This window comes from Epargyreus clarus, unplaced genomic scaffold (assembly GCF_041222505.1).
Source record: "Epargyreus clarus isolate Ecla_fem2 unplaced genomic scaffold, WU_Ecla_fem_2.2 ptg000008l, whole genome shotgun sequence".
In the NCBI taxonomy this organism is placed as follows: Eukaryota; Metazoa; Arthropoda; class Insecta; order Lepidoptera; family Hesperiidae; genus Epargyreus; species Epargyreus clarus.
Genome location: NW_027332216.1, coordinates 1,632,230 through 1,650,893, shown reverse-complemented (window position 1 = coordinate 1,650,893; position 18,664 = coordinate 1,632,230). Strand labels below are relative to the sequence as shown.

The 18,664-nt window shown below is 35.8% G+C and overlaps 1 long non-coding RNA gene across 1 annotated transcript in view; it reads left to right on the top strand.

Annotated features, from left to right (window-relative positions):
* Positions 1–18,664, top strand: part of LOC140744597 (uncharacterized) — a 157,164-nt gene that overhangs the window by 104,093 nt on the left and 34,407 nt on the right. The window contains exon 2 of the long non-coding RNA XR_012102560.1: positions 11,642–11,725. This is a non-coding gene — a long non-coding RNA (uncharacterized LOC140744597). The remainder of the gene's footprint in view (positions 1–11,641; positions 11,726–18,664) is intronic.

Here is an 18,664-nt window from a genome sequence, read left to right as displayed (position 1 = left end):
TCAGAAACAACAGTCAGTTATATTTACTCTGAACTGTATCGGGAATAGCAATTAAATGCCTCTTAAATCATTCCAGTGGAATTATATTTTTAATATCATCAGAAGTACCTCTCCCGCTTGAAACATCAAAGGATCAAATGAAATTATTTATTATTCTCTCCATCATGTCCACGTGTACTTGAAATGATCTTTGTGAAATTTCAAACTCAATTTATTGTACATTCTTTTTTTGTCGTTCGTTGTTTTTTTATTGTTTTAGGGCATGCGGAACATTTATCTGCAAGCGATTTTCGAGTTTGATTCCTGGTAAGAAATTAATTTAGTGAGCGTTTTATTAAGTAATTTACGGTTTATCTTTTCTCAACTGGAAAAGTCTAAAGGGAATTCGACATTCATACAATTATCTAATCTTGACATAATATTGCGTGCATTAGTACGAGTAGCTACTGACGTAAAAAATATTTCGTTTTTGCTTTTGAGAAGCATAAATAATTTATTCTTGCTCACAAGTTGCACTATTAAACGTAATATTGTATTGTATTATATATGTATTATAATTTATAATACGCAGTGATAGCCTAGTGGTTAAGAAACTCGGCCTCTCGATCGAAGGGTCCGGTCCGAGGTTCAAATCCCAGGCACGCATCTCTGATTTTTCAAAGTTATGTGCGTATTAGAAATTAATGATCACTTGCTAAACGGTGAAGGAAAACATCGTGAGGAAATCTGCATATCTGAGATATTTATAAAAAAAAATCTCAAAAGTGTGTGAAGTCTACCAATACGCACTTGACCAGGGCGGTGGACTACGGCCTAATCCTCCTCATTATGGAGACCCGTGCCCAGCAGTGGGACAGTAATGGGTTGATGATGATGTTGAAATTATAATAACATCCATATCATCCAATTAATTTAGTATTCACTTCGGTTTTGAGTTAGGTACAATACAAATACAGGTCTGTGGTTTTGCGTAATAATTTACTGGTCTTTGTGTATTCATGGAATTCACATAGAGAGTTCTAATTTAAATCTATGTATAGAAAACATTATAATAGGAAACTAAACTGACTGTAAATTGAGCTTTCATAGCTTTAAAGCGTACCCTTTGATTCGCATCCTTTGATATGTCCGAACTTAATTAAACCTGCAAACTATCGGCGACCGGTCAGTTTGTCAAGTTTGAAAATCATTATTTTAGCTTAATTGTGCTAATATGGTTCATCAATGTATTTTACACTTTAATTGAGGTGTTCTAGAGATTTCAAACAAGTACCTGATTGTTATTGTTAGATTGGCAATGTATTAATTCAATCTGTATAATGTTTTTTCATAAAGCTGTGTCACATATAAAGTGATGTCATTCGCTGCATTCGCTGTCGTACCATTGTAAAATTTTTACTGATTAAATTACGGATAATTACGGATTAAGGCTTCAATTTTCGCAATCGTAATTTGCAATAATACGAGGAAAATACAAAGCAAAAAAAATTAATTTCAATTACGAATGTATGAATTTCAATTGTGACTTTTACGAGTATATTACGTCACGTAATATTTAAACACATCACTTCAATCTACGTTGATTGTTCGCCTCATTGCGACAAGGGGCAACTAAAAGCGGGGCGACAAGCTTAAAAACAAATGTTTTAAAACGTATAAAGCCCGCTACATGGATGAGCGACAAGCGACAGCGGAAAGTCCGAAACAAAAGAAATGCGGTCAAAAATCGCATTTGTCGGGTTGCTTGTCGCAGACTCTTATATATGAGCGACAGTCCGCGATTGCGATCGTCGCTTACAGTCGTCGGTAGTCGCAAACGTTTTACAAGACGCTAATTTACACCCGTATTTCTTTCGCCATTTTTTCTCTAGGTATAACGAAACATCATCCGAAGCGGTTTTGAAAAAATGAGATTTAAATTTAGCAACAGTTGACGATGGTCATCACCATGGGTTGTCGCTCGTGTAATAGCTTCCTGTCGGTGGTATGTTACCTCCCTAAGCCTAAGTCCGTTGTCTTGGTGTGTCGAGCGAAGAATTATATTATTTAACATGCTATCTTTGATATAAAATACGTTTCGTTTATTGTAGGGATGGGTAAAGGTTAATCCTAATTCGCGCCACTAATCGCTGTGCCGAAGTCCGTGGTCGACCAATGTGTTTGTTCTTGCCAGACAATTTATATAGGGTTACATTCCTTTACAAATATAGGTGACACAATAAACAAAAACATCAAGAATTATATTTAATATAAACTCTTAAAAAGGGTAACGGGTTACTCAGGAGACGGCCGGTGAAATAAAACCTTACTCGGAGTGCCCGCCGCGTGATGTATGGCGCCATTTACACGCCATCCTCCTTTATTATACCAGCATTATCCGTATATACTCGTATGTTACTTAAAAGTTGCGAAGGACAGCTCTAATAGACTCATGGCCATGAATGGGCTTTGAGGTAAAAGAGTCAAAATTTCTGTACCTTATTTTACGTTAAAATCCTTATTGGTTCGCGACTTTTCTTTAGTTCCTCTACATATTAAAATGTGAAGTTTTTGTAAAGGTGAGAGATCCCTTCGTCGTTCGACTCTGAGGACCCTACCGTCTACCCTATAATCTGCCTTAAGTGATGGTCTGTTTTAAAAAGTTGAAGGGATAATCGGTCAGCTCACGTCAAGTGACACTGCAGCCTATGAATCTATTTAACACAGCAAATAAAGAGATTTACTAATCGTAGACCTTAAAAGTTTTACGACCCCTGAGTAACCAGTACTAAGTTTTCCAACTTAGAGGACATCTACCCCATGGATTTCCTTTTAAATAGAATCTGACCTTCGCACTATGGTTGGTATGTAATTTTTACCTCAAAGATGAATTATTGCTAACTGCGAAGCAATGTTAATAACGGGACACAAATTGCCAATTATTATGATAAATAATTATAGTTCAAAAAACTAAAAAACACGCTTTTATGATAAAATCAACTAAAAAGTAGAAAATAATTTTCAATCTAAGAATCAATTAAGGAACAGTAAATAGTATAATTGTGGAAAAAGTGTGGGGTGCTTTTCGAACCTGATAAATGGAGCACCCCACACTTTTTCCACAATTATACTATTTACTGTTCCTTAATTGATTCCTAGATTGAAAATTATTTTCTACTTTTTAGTTGATTTTATCATAAAAGCGTGTTTTTTAGTTTTTTGAACTATAATTATTTATTAATTTTTAGTATTTCTCGTTATAGCGACCACCATTATTCATCGTTTGTAAAAAAAACAAGTGTCTATCTATTACGATTTAAGAGATAAAGCCCAACGACAGACGAACAGACCGCAGAGGGTTTCGTTTTAACCTTTGAGTACGGAATCCTAAAAATCATTCTACAAGAGGGCATTATAGATATGTTTCAGAACATTTGAGTTATAGGGAAATAACATTATTATTTTCTAAACTAAAAATCACGATATAAAAGTTACGCCTATTAAAACTAAATAGCAATAATTATTTGCAATCTAAAGTTGCGATGAACTTTGCTGAAGGTGTTTGAAAAATCTCGCCTCGAAAATCGTTAATCCAGAGGATGTTGATAAGGACAATGGTACAAAACTATTAATGTTTAAAATATTGAATTGTCATCGGTCCTTAATAAGTATGCCAAATTTCGAGTTAATCCGACGTTTTGAAGGGGGTTAAAATCATGTTGAAAGATTCCGTTACATACTAACATACCAACATACCAACATACATACGTCTGAAGCTAATAAAAGCGTGTTAAAAATTATGTTACTTTATTTTGTTTGATATTTCGAAGACCTTAAAATCTAATCATTTTCAGCATCTGGCTTCACAGATGAGATATACGTTAAGCTGGAACACAAAGGAATATTTTAGGAATTTTGATCGAAATATCGTAGCCAGAGTTCTCGGGAATGGAAGATACCTTTTCGGAAATATATTTAAAAGACAAATAGAAACCATACCCTACTACACGAGTAGGGTGGTAAAGCATTTTGTAATTCTGTGGTACAAGTCATAGCCGATTGTATATTAAACTTTTTTGACTAGAAAGTACGATCTGCTGAATCAGTTTTTATTCTACAATCGTATTAATCTAAAGATCGTGTTATAAAATTTGAATTATTCTTAATCGATACTACTTATTAATTCTTCTTCGAAATATCACAGGGATTTTTTTTGCGTCGTGTGTATAAGGTATTTTGAGAGTATATTCACTCTTTGCGTCTGTGTGCGTGAATGTGTAAAAGTATTACTAATTAAAAAAATATCCGAGAATTTTAAGTAGTAAGTATTTACTGCAGATTGATGACTCGCGTGGCGGAGCAGTCACCATACAGGTGGGTTTCGGGTTCGATCCCCGGCCAGATAAACATATAAACGATGAATTTAGATTTCTGTTCTGGATCTGAGTATGTTTTTGTGTGTTTTTAGTAGCAACGACACAGAAAATCCTAGTATTGTTGTGAGAGTAGATAGCGTAAAATTATGTGGTTAATTGCCCCAGTTTTCTTCTTTATTTTCATGGTAAGCAGTTTTCATGGTTTGCGGTCAACACCAAGTATATTGACGCCGTATCCTTTCAGCGCGTGGAACCGGCGTGCGTATAACCGCACCCTACCGTTTGATATCGGCAACCGGTGGATTCGCGGATTTTAATCTCGCAGAAAATCCCCGTCTGTCGGTATTTTCATTATTATTTTTGTTTTGTACGTCTGATATTGCGAAATATGATTCCGGCTGGTATTAGATTTAATGCTAGGAGAACTTGATGCAGAATTAGTGTACGTGTTAGCTCTGGAGATGAGGTGTAAAAATAGTTTGTTATTTAGTAAGAAATAGATCACACGGAACCCTGGTTTGAGCAGATAATAATCTATAATGTTAAGTAACGTCTGGCGCGATCAGAAATTGGGTTGGTGAGCGTTAGCGGCTAAATTAAACGTACTTTGGAATACGCTAATCCGTCCGTCCCAGTTGCTATCATTAGATTAAAACTTTGTCAAGAGTTTTGTTTTCATAATATAGGAGTAGCAGACAAGCACGCAGTCAAGCGTGCATGATGTAAATGCTAACTGGCCAAATATGCACTGCTACCCCGGAGGACTAAGGTGGAATCCTTCGGAAAATTCGGAATTGAAAATCGGAAAAGTATGTCTCCCTTATCACACCCATCAAACCAGAATACAGTAGCGTTTAACATTGCTGTTATTATACAGAATTAGATATGGTAGATAATTATGCAAAACGGATCATTAACATGAATAATCTATCTATTTCCCAACATTTGATTTTATCCGCCTAAATCCGATTTAGTAATAATTTGCATTTGTGTTATTTCAATGTTTTTGCGACCGCCATGTCCGCTCAGTTTATCTTGTTCGCCGTAAATAAATGGCTTTTTAGTTGGAACCAAATTTGGGCTGACACTGCGTCATTTCTGAATACACACGGATCAGTATTTTGCTTACAAATGCAGTAATTATTGTGTAGAATGCTGCTTGAGTTTCCATAGCCTTTGATATTTGTACGATGAAATACTTTTACACGTGGCTTCGCTCGCGTTGGGAAGTCTGTGACAGTTTTTTTCTATCTATCCCTCGGGAACAGTACTTTATGGGGTAAAAGTTACCCCATGTCCTTGTGTGGGTCCCGCACAACGTATTTACAATTTCGTAAGAATCGGTTTTGTAGTTAAGGCGTGAAAGCGTTGCAAATAAACAAACAAACTCACGTTAGTTATGTTTTGCGTCAGGATGCAGCAGCCAGGATACAGAACGACCGAATTACTTAAATATATGTTTTTTTTTTATGACGAACTATCCTAAGTGACTTGCTGGGGCAATGTTAGCTCCCAGAGTGAATTCCCACGTTCGGGACTATGAGGTGGCAACGTAGGTGCTTAGTCAGCGTTCCCACGGCACGGCGGCGGTAAGGAATCGGATTTCTTCCTGATAAATTTAGTTAAGGCGAATGCTTATTGTTGGTTAAGGCTATAATATTAGTCAGGTTAGGTTTTATTTATAATATTAGTTAGGGCGTGCAAATACTTTAGTGGTTGGAACATAGTAAGTATAGATACTTCGCCGCCTTGAAATTGAATGAAGCCACAAAAGGCTTATTTTAGTAAGTTCTTTTTTTAAATCCTTGACAAATAAAAACATTTTTAGAGAAATTTACGAATAAATAACGAATATACGTAATAATTACGTAATTTACGTAATAAATAAATAATTATTTCAAATATTATAGGGACATTTTAGCACGGAGACGTGGCAAAACTTTTTTACGCAACTATTTCAATTCTCAAAACTGGGTACATTTTATTGTTAGGAGTGAGTAATCTTTACTCATCTATGGGTTGGAAATTGATTAAGATTTAGCTCATAATTGCTACTTCTGCTGCAATTAACTTCTTTAAATACAATTTTATCGTCCTCGTAAATGCTTCAAAGTTTGATGGTACTCGTACACATAACTATTTATTTTGTGTTAGTTTTAAACTTATTAATTTATAATTGAGTATATTATTGTCACTCAAACGAATTGATGTTTTCATGTCAATATTAGAAATTAATTATAATTATCACTTGCTAAAAACGGTGAAGGAAAACATCGTGAGGAAACCTGCATACCTGGGAAATTTATATAAAAAAAAATTCAAAGGTATGTGAAGTCTACCAATACGCACTTGGCCAGCGAGGTGGACTATGGCCTAGTCCTTCTCATTCTGAGAGGAGACCCGTGCCCAGCAGTGGGACAGTAATGGGTTGATGATGATGTCAATATTAATAAGTTATTAATTTACTGCACGTTTTATTTATAAAGGCGATCTTCAGCGATTAAACTATGACCGCTTTAAGCTACTGGGTCAAATTTAAAACTAGCTATGATCCGATAATTAATCTCAAAATTGGTTGGTCCAAACTTTAATCTATTTTTTTTCAAAGCATTTATTTACTTTTCGCCTTTCAATATAACTTATGTCGTCTTCATAAACACCAGCGGTTTTGTTACTATTAAGTCCCGTATATCCCCAGGACACGCCCGGCGCACATACGTAACACTTGTCGCGAATTATTATGACATGTTATTCGAGTCCCCTTGATATTGTTGTGGAACAGCCGCTCACAAACTCATAATGTACTGTGAAACCACTTCTAATGTACCTACGTCTTGAATGTCACTAATAATATCAGGTTCTTTTTTTATAATAAACGTTCACGTGTGATGTTCACTCAGTCAATATTATATGTACTTTTAAGGTTATTTTATGATAAACGTATAATGTTCACTCAGTTAAAATTGTATCTTACGTTACGGTAAGTCTTGGATATTACTGATAATACAATGTTCTTTTGATAATAAAACTATATTGTTCATTCAATCAAAATTGTATTTAAACTTTACAGACAATTATGATGAGTCTCTAATAGGAGCGATTCCTCGAATGGGGTATACGATAATATAATTGAGTAATTTATAAGATAATTCTAATAGGTGATAGTCTAGTGGTTCAGCCTTTCAATCAGGGGTTTCGAAACTTATGCATGAACCCCTGTTTTTTTTTCAAAAGTTATGTACATATTAGAATTAGTATGACTCGCTTTAACGGCTGAATAATGCAGCGGGAGCAGATCGGTATGCCTGAGATATCTTTAAAAGTTCTCAAAGGTATGGAAATCTACCAATACGCACTTGCCAAGCACGGTAGACTATCCTAGTGGTAGATGGTAGGCCTAATTCTTCTAATTCCCTGAGTACCAGCCAATGCTGGGGCTATGACGATGATGGAGGTAGTTTTAGAAATTCTGTTTTGTGAGTTTCAATCGATCACTACGCCTTTACGAAGCCCTCTTGTCAGCAACAACTTTGACCTTTATCAAAAGTTAGGTTACGTTTATTGATCTCATTGTACCCAAACCTTGTAATGAATCCAGCCTTATATCAGTTGAAGTTTTAGAAATGACGACCCGCTTGGTGGAGTGGTTCACAGACCGGTCTGACGCGCAGAGGGTTCCGGATTCGATCCTCGGTAAGACAGATATCTGAATGATGAATTTAGATTTCTGTTCTGGGACTGGGTTTTTGTGTATACGTCTATGTATGTGTCCATGGCACACACGATACAGGAAATCTTAGTACGGGGCTATGAATATAGAAAGCGGCTATGAGTATATGAAATAAATTAAAAATCAAGTTTCTGTCATTTGTCGCTAGAACAATGTATCCGATTTTGTTGAAATAATGGGTCTGAGTGTCCGATGCTACAGAATTCTGTACGCATTTTGAACCAACCATTCTAGTCGACCTCGGCTCGAACTATTTTACGATATAATGTTACTAGGTTTCTACGAACTCTATTTCGGATCCACCTTTCTATCTTTAAGTATTATTTTACCATGTGTATTCCTAGAATTAGTAACAATGTACACAACAATAAGTAACATGATATAGACTAACTGTATATACATTCAATTAAAATGATTAGATTTTACTACAAAAACAGGACCTGAAGCCGGGTTTCGTCATAATACCTATGTCATAGTTTCTAAGAGTGGGGATGATGGGAATTGTGATCTCTGTGGATTTTTTACTCTGGTAAGTATTTCAACAACAGTCTTAGTAACAACAACAACGATACAGAACGTGTTAGAGATATAAATGTTTCTGAAACATAAATCAACATCACATCATCTAATGGCCCCGCGAGAGTGGTTCTCAGTTTTCATTAAAAGCATGCCCGCAAGACGCGTCATTTCCGTTCCGCTCGTGCCGTGTGGAGAAACGTTTACTGTTTGCAATATAATAAATTTGGAAGCTCTTAGAAACACTAGGAAGAAGAGTTAAAGGCCTACTTCTAGGCAGGACACGATTTATTCTAGCCGGACGAACTGAGTAGAGTGAAGTGGTACTTTGGTCTAGATACAATGAATAGTATTGATAATGTGATTTTACATATAACTCGACGAGCTCAATAGAGTCAAGTGTTTTTTTTTTTGTCTAAAAAATAATATTGCTAATAATACCATTTTTTTTTATAATATAGGAGTAGCAGACGAGCATACAGTCCACCTGATGGTAAGTGGCTACTGCCGCCCATGGACATCTGTAATCAACCCCAGATAGGATTAGATATTCCCACCTGAGGTCGGCCACAGATGCGCCGCTACCCCTCAGGACTAAGCTGGAATGCCTCGGAAAAGTCTGTCTCCCTTACCACACCCTTCAAACCGGAACACAGCAGCGCCTAACACTGCTGTTATTAGGTAGAAATAGGTGTGGCGGTGGTGCCGCCGGAGTCGAACCACAAAGGGTTCTACCACCTTCAAAAAAATAATGATGGGGTTTTATAAAGCTGTGATCTTTTTTCATCTATGAAGTATTTCAACAACAGTCTTAGTAACGACAATAATGATATAGAACGAGTAAAAGATATACATGGTTCTGAAACATAAATCAACATCACATCATCTAATGGCCCCGCGAGAGTGGTTCTCAGTTTTCATTAAAAGCATGCCCGCAAGACGCGTCATTTCCGTTCCACTCGTGCCGTGTGGAGAAACGTTTACTGTTTTCAATGTAATAAAATGGAAGCTCTTAGAAATACTAGGAAGAAGAGTTAAAGGCCTATGTCTAGGTAGGACATGATTTGTTCTAGCCGGACGAACTGAGTAGAGTGAAGTGTTACGTCGGTGTAGATACAATGAATATTATTAATAATACTGATAATAATGATGTGATTTTGTATTTATTAAGACAAGCTGAATACCAAGTCAATTAAAACTTTGGTCTAGAAAAAAAAATATAGCTAATAATACTAATAATAATGATGAGGTTTTATAAAGCTGTGATCTTTTTTCATGTGTGAATTACTCTAACAACAGTCTTAGTAACGACAATAATGATATAGAACGTGTAAAAGATATACATGGTTCTGAAACATAAATCAACATCACATCATCTAATGGCCCCGCGAGAGTGGTTCTCAGTTTTCATTAAAAGCATGCCCGCAAGACGCGTCATTTCTGTTCCGCTCGTGCCGTGTGGAGAAACGTTTACTGTTTGCAATGCAATAAATTTGGAAGCTCTTAGAAACACTAGGAAGAGTCGATGTCTAGGTACATCATTTGTTATAGTCGGACGAGGTGAGTAAAAAGAAAGTTTGTCCTAGAAGAGTAATAAGGTGACTTCTTGTGCAATATACTTGATACTTGCGAACAATCTGTCATGTAACTCGCCGAACTTTGACCAGTATGTAAACGAGACGCATGATTACAAACGGGAAATCCTCTGATGCGCGCTAAAGAACTTACATCCTTCGGCATCTTGACGAGAACCTATGGAATACATACGAGGTACATACTCGTATTCGCGTATTTTATGATTATACTCGGTTCAGCGATTGACATATGTCTTCCTGTACTAAAAATAATGATAGCTAATAAGATGAATTCAAGAAAACTAATCACAATGAAGTCATCTTGTTTAATTGAAGCGTTGCTCTGGTCAGCAAGATCAACTCAATATCATATTACCTTGTCATCAGAGTTACATAACTATCATAAAAATCTGAACCGGTAAGGTCAAAAATGTAATTTAATTTTTTTAACATAACAAATACGTATAGCAAGGTAAAAAAACTATAAAACTCATTTGAGTATAATCGTAAAGTAAATACCAATTGAATTGTTGTAACATAAGATTACAAGGGAGCTTCCCATTTTAATAATTAGAAAAAATAAAAAGGTAAACGAAAGAATCTCAGTATTTACTTAAGACAGCCGTTTTAACTCGGCAACATTAGCGTCGGGAACTGCGGATGTGGATTTGGGAACGCTTTCAACGGATCCGTGCGAGGAATTCTTCAAGGTAATTACTGTGGCCCGTTTTGTTAGGTATGCGGGTTAGTGCACGGAGGCAAAGTATTGTTCTTGACGTTTTTAACAAAGATAAGTACAAGTTTGTAAATTACATATTTTCAATTTTTCCTTAACATGCATTGATATACCATTAAAAAAGCTAACATGATATTTTTTGTAATGCATGATGCATACGTAAATCAATTTTAAATTATTTTTTGTGTCACATTCATTAGTTGGGTGAAGTTTACTAATTCGCATTTGGCCTAGTCAAAAATTCGTGGCCTACGCAGCTCTCACTTTGAGAGGAGATCCTTGCCCATCAGTGGGACAGTATTGGGTTGATGACGATGAACGTACGTCATATACATGGACAACAGAGAATAGCGAAAATATTACTATCAACTCCACAAAATATAGTCTTAGGTTTATAGTGCACGAAGTTGAAGCCACTGTTTTCACCGACACTTTTGGGAATAACATAAGTATGATAGAGTCCGCAATTTTCACTTCATACCTGAGTCCCGCCGCAGGGGACAGTGTGATAGATGAGCCATGGAGCGAGAATGAATGAAGTAAATTTTCATTCCGCCAATAAAGCGTGGCAAAAAGGGTAAGGAAACTTGATGGCAAATAAATCTTGGTAAAATTTGGAACGGGTATATACGACTAAAACCTTTGTTCATTATGTTACCTGTGTACTTTTTCTTTTTATAAAATCCTCGTTCACAGTAAGGCTCCTTAACCTTGCTTAATCTCCTTACAGATTCGATATGGCCCTTCATGGTCGAATACGGACTGATAGATACAGAATCGTGGCTTGCAGGACTCCTCGCAATTCACAGTTTAAGTAAGTAATTTTTGTTCTTAATACCATAACGTTGAACTAGAGAATTATAATAAAAACAAAAACCAGCTGCAGCTAAAAATATAGCTTATACCATCGCCACAATTTAGACGGATTCAACGACATCTTACATTAAAAAATATCATGAAACCGTTTAGGCTGTGGGACGTGCCAAAGCAAAAGCCATATAGGTACGGTAAATGTTGCAGGTATGTATCAGGCTTAGATTAGAACTTCTGATTGTTGCCGCTTTGTCTTCAAAAATAATATTTTAAATTGTAAAAATACAAGAGTGCAATAATATACTAATGCATAAGTTTTCTTTAAGATTGTATAATACTTCACTAGCGTATCTGTGACCTAGTTCAGACAGATCTGCAGGTAGACTGTCGTTAAAACCAAACGCTGTCAAACACGCTGTCACTGAAACCGACAACATGGTAATTACTGGCTTGCTTCACGTTCGTGTTTATATAGTTTGGTAGGCAAATTAGTAGACAACCCGCCTGGCAGAGCGGTTACACCAGTCTGATGCGCAGAGGATCCCGGGTTCGATCCCCGGCCAGGCAAATACCTGAATGATGAATTTAGGTATCAGTTCTGGATCTGTGGATCTGTGTGTTTGTGAATACGTCTTTTAACCGACTTCAAAAAGGAATGGTTATCAATTCGGCCGGTATCTTTTTTTTTATGTATGTACACCAATTACTCCGCCGTTAGTGGACCGATTTTAATAATTCTTTTTTTATTGTGTAGAGACGAGCTGGAAGTTGGTCCCATTTAAATATGGTTAGGATCCATCGATTGGTTCTGGAGAAAAAGAGGGGAACTCCTCCACCTATGTAAATATAACAGGCATAACTTCGCCGTTTATGAACCTATTTTAATGCTTTTAATTTCGTGTGTGGACAATTGCTACAAGTTGGTCCCATTTAAATATGATGAGGATCAGAGTGGGTGGAGCCAAAATATGTAACTCCTCAACCGATGGGTATAATTGAGTTTTTTTTGAAGATATTTGGTGTACGTTCTAATGAAATTACAAAGCCAGTTCATCATTGACTATTTAAGGGTCTGATAATGTGGCTCGGAGACAAAATATCTAACTCCTCAACCGATGGGAATAATTGAGTTGTGTTTGGAGATATTTGGTATAGGTTCTAATTACTTTGCGAAGCCAGTTCATCATTGACTATTTGAGGGTCTGATAATGTGGCTCGGAGACAAAATATGTAACTCCTCAACCGATGGGAATAATTTAGTTGTGTTTGAAGATATTTGGTGTAGGTTCTAATGAAATTGCAAAGCCAGTTCATCATTGACTATTTAGTTAGGTTAGGTTGGAACATATAAGACAATATAAAACTAAGCGAGCAGGGCGCGGCAGCGCCCTGCGAGCGGGCGGTTCCAATCAATGTAAATTCAGACCTTACCTTAATTCATGATCACTTTTATACAATTTTATATTGTATTAATATAAATGTTTTTATGTCATCACTAAAAAGGGTGAAAAAAAATTTTTAACAAAAAATACAACCGACTTCTATGTCACTACAAAGTAAAAAATAATTGAAATAAATGTTGGTTTAGTACATATTTCTGAAGTCGGCGCTCATATTAGACACGCTGTTTACATCGTTATCCAACGAAATATATTGAGCGCCGACTTCAGAAATATGTACTAAACCAACATTTATTTCAATTATTTTTTACTTTGTAGTGACATAGAAGTCGGTTGTATTTTTTGTTAAAAAAATTTTTTGCGTTCAAGATACCCACAGCTCAGTGATTCTTAGTATTGGGCTGTTAGTCTAGAAAGTTTCTAGTTAAAGGAGTAGACTAGATAATATTTACATAGGTCAGACTACGCCCTATCTCGATACTGCGAATTTTTATCCTTTATTTAACGAAGAATATGATCTGTTTTCGATAATTCATGGAATAAAATGTTTATTTTCTATCGGCCTCCAGGGACTTACGAATTGTTAGGTATAGCAGCATAGGTTAATTTTACGTAATAATTGACTAAAATTTATTATTACTTGCCTTTTTCATTTCGACGTATAACTCTCTAACTTTATTTTAGTATTGCACATTGCAATTGGATACCGCGGAATAACTATATGTATTCACTAAATCAGTTCCGATTTGCTTGATAAATGTGTCTGTAACGTAATTTATATCAGACTTTATATCGTTAATGAACCTTTTCAAAATGTTGGCACTTACACTTTATTTACGCGTTAAAAATATCTTAAATTATCGTATCGTATTGGTACGAGTATTACCAAGTACATACATGGTATAATCACGTTCAATTTTACAGTGTACCATTGTTTATTTATTGACTTCGTAAATAAACATTTGCACATAAAAACATCCCAACATAAATATATTTCGCGTAAGACAGCTGAAAATTCCATTTCGCGCTGTATTACAGTGCCGGATTAACTCCGGACCAATATCCCGCTATCCCGTCGGCGCGGCGCGTGTCTTCCGCTGTAACATAACTATTAATATACTATAATAGTTATGTTATACTATAATATACTATAACATATCTATTAACTATTAATATACTTTAGGTCACGGTAAAAAGTACCAAATTACCACTCATTAGGTCTAGTAGTTCTGGAGTTAATTGACTGAGACAGACGGACGAACAGACATATGAGTATTAGTATTAGGGTGTCTTTTCTGTTTTTTTTTGTACGGAACCCTAAAAAGTTTTCAAAGGTGTGTAAAGTCTACCGATTCACACTTGGCCAGCGCGATAACTTACCACTTACCAGCTCTCCCTTTAAGACAAAACGACTGCCAAACAGTGGGACAGTAATGGATCAACGACGATTACTGAATTCCCAACAAATAAAGATCAGAGCCCGCAATATAGCTGTGGTATATACACAGATATAAACATTGTAAGTAAACAAGTGTACATAAACAAACCGACAAAAAAGAAATATATTTCGCGTAAGACAGCTGAAAATTCCATTTCGCGCTGTATTACAGTGCCGGATTAACTCCGGACCAATATCCCGCTATCCCGTCGGCGCGGCACGTGCCTTCCGCTGTAACATAACTATTATTATATAGCTTTTATTGGAAACTTATTGCAGAATATTTTTTAATATGTTATCATGATCTGGTTGATTTTGGACTATTTAGGAAACCTTCGACGATCTTGAATAGTTTTATCTGCAATATCAGGGATTTTCTACTCCAAATAATTTAGAACACATAGAACGATATTAGTTTTTTGGGTTCAGTATGAAGAGCTTAAAAACGAGACCCTATTACTGATTCTCCACATATCCAAATGTAACAGGACTCGATGTCTTGAATCGTATTAAATCGACATTTTTTGATTAGATTTATCAAATGGGTTTACTTATAAATTATAGGTATTCTTAAAATTTTCTCGATGTTTGTATTTCTAATGTTACTGTGTTAACAAATACTAAAAATTAAAATTAAAAATTTGGGGTAACGGAACCCTTTGTGTGTGATTTCGACTTGTACTTGGCCGTACTTTTAGTGGCTAAACCCTTCCTTGTAAACTCTCTTAAGTGCATCGTAATCTAATTTTACAGTTGTTTTCTGCAATAGTTTTGTTAAATGTATTATTTTTCGAATGGAATCTAAACTTCATTGAAGATACATCTTTCTAGAGGGAAGACCTTTATTAATTCGTTGTTATTAATCGGCGTATTCCAAGTTATCGAACAGGCGGAACTCTTGGCAGTTTCGCGGCATCTAGATTATTGATAGCAAATGCTAGTGCATTATTATTAATTGAGGTTTCGAACTTAGCTTTTACTCGTAGCATTGTTTCTGTTACGAATATTACTTAATCAAAGGATGAAATAACTATAGGAGTTATAATTGTAGTTGTACAGATAGTTTACCATCAGACGGAACGCAGGATGAAATTGTTTAAAAAGATTTCTTATTGCCAATATTTCTGTGCATTACATCTTAAGTAAAACAAATATCACACAGGTTTAGGAGACACAAACATAAAGAAGTAATATATTCTGTAAACCTATCTGGATGAAAATATCACAACTTAAAAATAGTAATATTTTAATTTATTTAAAAAAAATATCCTTGGGATAAAATACTTAGGTTTACAAGTGGGTCTTATTTAAGAGGGGAAGAAATTACACCACCATCCAAATTTCTTCACGATGTCATCATTGATTGGTAAAGCAAGTAGTTTTTAGTCCGCACCAAACTAATAAAAAATCAATGATACTCGTATGTCTAGGATTCGAGGTTCAGACCTGTGGTGTCAGACCAAAACACACATCAATGGACTAGAAAAAAATACACTGCACCGCAATTCAAAGAAAGAGCTCGAGAAAAAACATTTTATCCAGAATTGGGAGAGAAACTATGAAAGGGCTCCATGCATTCACGCCGCGGAGATTTTTCAAAATTTTGTCATTCGCGACATTTCGCTACTAACTTTTTAACGAACTGAAGCATGTGCGGGGGTGGGAGCTTACGAAACTATGCCACGGGGATTTTGAACCAGTTTGGATGGATATGATTATATCCACATAGTTATGGTTGCGTTTGCTCGTGTACTTTTTCCCGATTGAGGAATGTAATATTTTTCGTACGTATGTACGTTTGTATGTATTTATATGCATTACCCTACAGCCCATAGCCCTATAGCCCAAATGGTTTGACGGATTACAACATATGTCCTATGATCAATCTAAACTGTGAAAGGGACCTAGGCTATATCCTTTATAGAAGTAAATAAATTACAAATAGTCGGGGTTTTGTTTATATACTCATTAGTTTTTGAAATATAAGTAGCAACTGGCATATAATTCAACTGATGCTAAATGTTCACTGGCGCCCATAGGATTAAAGTTCTACCTGATTCCAGCTTCCAAGCATTCCCACCTTAGATAACTAAGTTAAAGCAACTTGTTGCATAAGTTTCCCTGTTTTACCATGGCTTTCAAAGTATAACATATCAGCACTTGGTTCTTTTGTAAGTAAACAGAAATAATTGCCATATTTGTGCTTAGACAGATGTGCAGATAAATGTTTCTACTAACTTCTATCTAAGGAAATACTTCAATATGCCCTATATAAGTGAATCCTTTGATCCATCGGCATCAAAAATCTTTGGCCTTTGCAGTAGTCACGATGCTTGTCTGTTTTCTTGATAACAGGAGTAGATAGATATCTCAAAGCTACTTTACTTTCCGAGTCGTTAAGAAAATAAATCTCCAGACCGAAACATGACAACGTATTATTTAAATTTAGAACAAGAAATTCCAAACACGTTCCAATGATTAAGCTCGTTCCTTAACCAGCACGTCCGGGCGCGGCGAGATCGCGAAACAAAATGAACATAAACGAAAATGTTCGGCCGTATTCAAAAATGGAACGCGGAAGCGAGCGCGCGAAATTACACAGCTCAGGGACGAGCCGCGAGCCACATCCGTTTCCGGTGGCCGTTCAACTTGAGATAAGGGCGGGAATACATTTTTTGTCGTGTTAGTTAGTGTTATTTTGTGCCTGTATTTTTATTATTTAAAAATTGACTAACATAATACTCTGCCCTTAATTATTCGTTTCAATTGGTAGTCTTACATTGTTTACCTGCTACATTATTCCAAACAAAACAATAATTTTACATCGCTATTTTTATGTCACATGATGATGGTAATTGGATAACTAAGAGCCATTAAATCTTATTAGTCCGCTAAACAATCCACATCGCAATAATGAGACAAAATAAAGTAAGTATAACTTTTCTAAGAGAGTCTTATATTTCTCAGAATATGTAGGTTTAGATTCTTGGCCTCTTAAACCATCTACAGTATAATCTCAGCTTAAGCGAGATCGTTTTTTCTTCTAACTTTATTTTTTATTCCATTCCTTCGTGTAGGTATTCGGTTGGCAGTTTGTTTCAATTCCTTTTTCCTTACATTGCGTAAATCCTTACGATTATAAGTCAAAGGAATTGTTTGTACATGCGATTATACATCGCTCTAGGGGTCCGGGTTTACTCTAGCATTTTTTCACTTTGTAATATCTGTAGAGTGTAACGATTAATTCACTTGCTTTTACGGTGGAAGAAAATATCATAAAGAAGTCCTAGGAGAAATTCGAAGGACGAAATTCTTCATAAAATCAACCCGTTAGTAGTTATCGGTAGTTATAAGTCGGTAGTTAGGTAGGTAAGTGTTGTAGGTAGTTGCTTATTATAATTCATACTTGGTCAGCTAGTGGACTATGGCTTCTGATGGCCGGGAAGCAGCGATGGGATAATAAAGGGTTGAGAATGCTATTTTTTTATCTAATTTAGTATTCATCTACATTAAATATTGTGAAAAGTATTTAATTTTAAACCAATCATGTATATTACGTTTCGCCTGTGAATTAGTATTAGCGTTGAATTACTTAGATGTAATAGGCTTTTAAATTCTAGAGACAAATCTCGAATAAGATTCCAAAAATTGATTACAGGGTGCTTCTTATTTCAATAGACCTACTTGATTTGGAATCAAATCGTGGCACTTGAATATTCCAATAAGACTGCGAGCTTCGAGTTTTGAGTAAATAATTCGATCTAGAAGGCTTTCGCGATATCAGAAGGCTTCGCATAATCACTCGAGTGTCATTGAAGGTCCCAGATGCTCTGAAGCTTCAGTTAATGCATTTGGATTGCTTTTTTGAAATTCATGAAGCTCTCCATTCGAAGCGTCTTAATATACTTATGAAGGCGTCTTAATCGAGCGGAATATTGAAGGGTTACTTGAATTCAAATTGCACCTTTTCAGTGTAAGGAAAATACTTTGTGAATTCGATGTTGATCATGTAATCTAAGCGATAAGACTAATAGATTATAGCCTCCGGTACTTCTAAAGCAAGGGTTGGTAATACATTTTAAGTGGAGTCCGTATAACTAAA